The following is a 6,000-nucleotide window of genomic DNA, read 5'->3' as shown; positions in this document are numbered from 1 at the left end:
CTCAAAGCCCCTGGGCAGGAGATCAGAAGGGGCCTGAGGCTGGGATGAAAGGGCTGGGGACCTCCCTGAGCCTGGAGCTCAGAGCTAGCGGCTGAGCGAAGGAGCAGTAACTCTCACCGTCGGGGGATCAGATGCAGAGGAGCTGGTGGCTCACATGGGTCTGTGACAGAGCGAAGGAAGCCCTGCCCAGGCTGGTCTCCGTGCAGGAGGATATCAGGTCCTAAAACACAACGGCTGCCGTTTGGCTAGAGGTGGCTGGGAGTGGACAGCTGACTTGCGATCAGGGCACAGCTGGGGTTTGCCCAGCCAGGGCCACGCAAGAAAGATGCCTTTGCGTGGCCCTGTTTACCCTGTTCCTCAGGGCTCACTGCCTCTGCGCCTGGGCCATTTGCAACAAGCCAGGCAGCCTTCGGGGGTTAGTGGGGAAGCTTCACCTCCCCCTCTGCCAGGACTAATGCCCTTGCCCCTTGAGGTCGTGCTCTACCCCAGAGCGCTTCCTGACAATGGCAGCTCCCACACTGGGCAAACTATAGACTTTTAGCCTGATCCACTGCTGAATCCACCTGCAGGCACTGGCCCGCCCTAGCTCCCAAGCCAGTCCTGGGAAGGTTGAGCAGTGTTTCCCAAAAGGTGTTCCATGGAACCCTAGGCCTATAGGAGATTACTGTGTGCTCCATGATAAATGAATATCATAGTCCGATAAGTTTGGGAAATGCTGAGCTAAAGTTAAACAGGTTTCTTCATTATGGAGAGTCTCCGAGTTGTGAAACTTGCAGAGGCAGGCTTTTGCGGGCTTTCCGCCCTGTTTCAGGCCCCACCCACACCCTCCAGGCCCCTTTTGTTTCCATAGAGCATCTGTTCTATGGAACCTCTTTGGGGGACTTTTGGGACAGAATGTTGGTAAACCAACAGTCCTCATTTTCCCATTCTGTGATGCTTGGAGTCAACTCTGACTCCTGTTTTTAGGACTCAGTGGTTTGAGTCATGATCCCCAAGGTCCTGAGTTCGTTTGTCCCACCTTTTTTGAGGACCACCATGTGTCAGGCCCTGGATTGGCGCTGGGATGACGGAAAAGCATGAGTTCCACACTCCCCACCCTCTCAAGGGCATCACAGCCTCTCAAGGGCATCAAATAAGCAAATCAATAGTTGTAAACGCAGCCCGATGGGCTCTCAGCTAGGGACACGCACTCAGCTACTGCTGCGGTACCTCTGGACCTGGGAGATGCTCGTGTCAGCTTGGATTGCCCTCAGCTGTACCAGACAATCACCAAATAGTAGTTTATACAAGCAAAGGGTTTGTTTTTCCTATTGTCTTAGGCTGAATAATGGCCCTCAAAGATGTCTTCATCCTAATACCTGGGAGCTGTGAATATGTTACCTTAAAAAGCAAAAGGGACTTTGCAGATATGATGGAGCTAAGGATCTTGAGATGGGGAGGTGATCCTGGATTATCCTGAGGTCCGTGATGTGACCCAATGTACTCACAAGGGTCCTTAAAGAGAGAGGCGACAGGAGTAAGAGAGAAGATGGTGCGATGACAAAGGACAGGTTGGAGTGATGCACTTGAAGGTGGAGGAACACAGGTGGCCACTGGAAGCCGAAAAGGGCAAGGACGTGGATTCTTCCCTCAGTGCAAACAGAGAGAACCAGCCCTGCCAACACCTTGACTTTAAATCCCGTGAAACTGACTTTGTACTTCTGTCCTCCAGGACTGTAGGAGAATGAATGTGTCATTTGAAGTCACTAAGCTTCTGATAATTTGTTACAGCAACAAGAGGAAACCGATACACCCACCTAACAAACTATGCAGAAGTGGGCAGCTTAGGCGGCGTGCGGCCGCTGGAGAAAGCCATCCAGGAGCAGGCTCCCTAGCTGCCGGCCGCCCGCCCTTGGCACGTGGCGCAGGGCGCCCTTCCTCGGGGCAGGAAGGAGGTGCTGCGTCTCCAGGTGCTGTGTCCGCATTCTAGGAGGGAGGGCCAAGGGGAAATGGAGAAGAGATTTTTCTCGGAAACTTCCCCCGCCATTCAGAGAAAGAAACCCTCTCCAGAGATATCTGCTGACTTCTCATTGTCCAGAACTCTCACACGGTCACCTCTAGTTGCAGAGGGGGCTGAAAGGTGAGGTTTTTAAACTGTGCAACTTACTTTCCTGAACAAATTGGGATTCAGCTGGTAAGGCAGAAGGTGAGAAAGGATACTGGGAAGGCAAATATCCTAAAAGCTCAATAAACATTTGCTGGAGGACCTCATAACATTGGAAGGAGGGGAGACAGTCAAGTTCTATGTCTATTAGCCCAGATGGGAAAGGGGAGGTGTCTGAGTCGGGGCAGGGAAGGGGGGTGTAGAATGGAGATATTTGAAGGCAATTTGAGTCCATTGGGCTTGTGATCGGGTGGAGAATCAGCAGTGATGCCCACATTTCTGACTCAGGCCGCTTGGTGAACAGTGGTGCAGCTTACCAGGACGTGGAATCCAGGATGGGGGTCAGGGTGTCTATAGTCTCATCCCGCTTCTCTCTCTCACAATGATTCAATTATAGGACCTTACCTAATCCCTCTGCCTGGCATCCTAGTCATCCCCTCCAGACATGAGCCCCATCCTGAATCCAGCCATGGTCTAGACGATTCTATCGTTAAAGCACCCTGGCAGGGCCCTGGGGTCCTGCCAAGCTCCAGACAGAGGCCTCTGACTCACCAACTCACTGGCAGAGATCTTGCTGAATCTGGTCAGTTTTTGTTTTTGTTTTTGCAGAGGAGCACGTGGAAGGAAGAGTCTCTGCTTCTGGTGCTCCTAAGCCCTTAGTCATTGTCTGGAGCTCTGTGCTTCAGACTGCTGAGTCCTATCTGTACCTTTAGCTATTCAGGGACCTTCGACCCCTTGTAGAATCAGGGCCAAGGCTATTGGAGCAACGTGGGTCCTGGAGGCTGCGGCTGTGCATTTGGGTTTGGCCTTTGGAGCTAGTCTCTCCATTCCTTTTGCACTTGGATGAATGATTTGGGTCTTGCCCTGTGTGGCAGAGACTGTGAGTGCTCACCAAGCTTCATGTTCTCCCTGGAGGCCTGGCTGGACTGTATTTCTCAGCCTCCCTTGCAGTTAGGAATGGCTGTGTGACTGAATATTGAATGTGAGTGGAAATGAGGGGTGCTGCTTACAGGCCTGGCCATGAAACCCTCTGTGTGCAGACACCTCTTCCAGGAGAGATCCAGAAGAGGACTCCTGGCCTCTTGGGAATGGTGGCATCACAAGGTGTGAAGAGCCTGGGTCCCTGAATCACTGTGTGGGAGATGCCTGATGAACACCTCCATTGAATTGTTATGTGACAGGTGATCAAGTGCTCTCTTAGTCTGCTGAGGACTTGGGATTGTTTGTTATAGCATCTACTATTACTTACATGTAACTAATACAATTTGGTTTCCTTTTTTCTGAAAGGAAGTGGAACATAGTATTTAAGAGCAGTTTTTGGAATGAGACTAAGTTGAAAATCCAGCTCTGCCACTTACTAGCTGTGTGTCCTGGGTCAAATTACTCCACTTCTTTGTACCCTACTTGCTCATCCCTAAAATGGGGATACTAACAGGACCAAGTGCATGGAGCCGTGGAGATTAAAGTGGAAACATATGTGCAGTGCCTAGACTAGCATGTGGCATGTAGTAAGTGCAATACAAGGACCACCTATCACTTTTCCTTGTCAACATCAAGTTTTAGTGATTTCAGGCCCCTTGGGAGGGGCCAGCCAGACCCTCGATATCCATCCATCCATCCATCCATCCATCCATCCATCCATCCATCCCTCCCTCCCTCCCTCCCTCCCTCCTGGATACCTCTCTCTTCTGAATAATCCCAGGCATGATTGTCCCTACTACCCACATTAGCATTTAGCTGCATACCTTGTTTTAGGCTCTTCACATTTTTTATATTACTTTTATCTCTGTTTATACCATTTCTCCAATTAGGTCGAAAGCTCTTTGAAAGCAGGGATTATGTTGCATCATTTTATTTATTCAGAACAGCAAGCAGTGCTGAGCAGTTAGTAGGAACTGACAAAACTTGTACTTGAAGAACTAGGTATGTTCTTATCACAAAACAATACCATGCCCATTCATCCTAACACTTTTCCAGGACCTAAATGAGCCACAGAATATATATATAAAGTCCAGCCACAGCCCAGTATTCCCCCCAGAGCACTCAGCAGTTTTTAATCGATTGTTCAGAAGCTTTTAGCGCTCTCATAGTACATACTCTAGATGCCATGTGATTATCACAGCTAATATTTATTAAGCACTAAAAATTTTCCAAAGACTGTGCTGAAAACGATATTAAATCATCTCCTCAAATACGCATAACAACAGCAGGTACTACTGTTTTTCTCATTTTACAGATGAAGAAAAATGGCATCTAAGAGAGATTAAGTAATGTAGTTAAAGTCCCACAATTAATAAGCATAAGAGCTGGCATTCAAACAGAGCTCCGATGGCAATGGCCCACTTTACAGAGCAATTTCCTGCCCGCTCTTTCCCACGCTGACATTGTTTCCTGAGCGGCCCAGGGCATCGGTGAGACTTGCCAGCCAGCTTTGTCAGGGGAGGCACCTGGCCCTACCTGCATTCAACGCCCCGGACCCCACCCCACCTGCTCAGAGCTGTAACTGAGTCTATAGATTCCTTGTGCCCGCGTCTGTGCCAAGGCAGATGCGAAAGCTTCAGTTGGGCAGATTAGCATCTCAGATGCAAATCCACCCAGACTCGGCCACCTCCCGGCTGCTCCCGGTGCTGAGGTGGGGCCCGGCCTGGAGCCAGTGTTCCCCACCCAGTGGGCTTTGTCTGACACCTGCTCGGGATTAAGGGGTAAGCCTGCAGGCTCCAAGGGACACTCCCTCAGCTGGGGACGACAATGAAGCCAGCCAATTATCAGAACTTCAAGGGAGAAAAGAGAAATCTCACAGGCATTTCTGAGGCCTGTGGGGCTCTGTGCTTGGAAGGGGATGCTAAGGGACACAGTGAGAAGTTGGGAGCAGGTCTCCAGAGTTAAAAAGTCACACTGGCTTCAACGGCTGCGAGCCTGACGCACCCAGACCCCTCCTCCAGAAACTTCCATCCAGGGCTGGCCCTTATTCCTGCCATGGATTCTTACAGGATTTTTTTTTTGGGGGGGGGGAGGGTGATGATAACAATAATGCTGATAAGCAATAATTTTTGAGCCTTTATTAACACTTCACTGAACATTTATCTACACATGTCACGATTAGTACGACCTGTGAAGGGACTGTTGTTACCCTTTTTTACAAATGAGGACACTGAGACACAGAGGAAAGTCTTGTCCATGCTATCCAGCTTGGTGGTTGTGGGGCTGGGGTTCCAGCCCACATTTCTCTAATCTTCCACTAGCCCTGGCCCAAGCGCCCAGTGGTCAGTTCATCGTGACAGTAACTTGACCTAAGAGAAAGAACACAAGTTTCAGCATCTCCCAGATCTGGATTCAAATTCTAGCCCCACCACATACTGGCTGTGACTCCCTGGGTGGGGCTCAGCCTCCCTGAGCTTTGGCTCCTGATCAGTGAAGTGGAAATGGCAGCACCAACCTCTGACAGGTGTGACAACTGCTGAGAGAATGCACAGCACATAGTAGGTGCTTAGCAAGTGAGCTATAAATATTGTTCTTCCCTAAGGCAACTGCCCTCTACGATCTAACGCTTCTGCCTTCTAGTGTTAATACAGTCATTTGCTCATTGACTGATTCATCAGACATTTGCTGAGCACCTAGTATGTTCTAGAAATCATGTTTGCGGACGCTGTGTCTGGTGTTCTGACCGGCCCTTGAGGTTAGGGAGGCTTAACCAAAGAAAGGGTGGCTCTCCCACAGCAAACGCTGGGCAGTAGGGTGGCACAGTGGGGACGGGGCCGCGCCACTCCCTTGTGCCCCGAGCTTCGGCCTTTGCCCACCAGCTTCAGGGCAGTGCCTCCTCCTGCGGCTGGGAGGCAGCTGACCCACCTCCAGCCCTT

The sequence above is a fragment of the Miniopterus schreibersii genome, assembly GCF_964146895.1.
Source record: "Miniopterus schreibersii genome assembly, chromosome: 2".
NCBI lineage: Eukaryota > Metazoa > Chordata > Mammalia > Chiroptera > Miniopteridae > Miniopterus > Miniopterus schreibersii.
Note: the sequence above shows the minus strand (reverse complement) of the source record.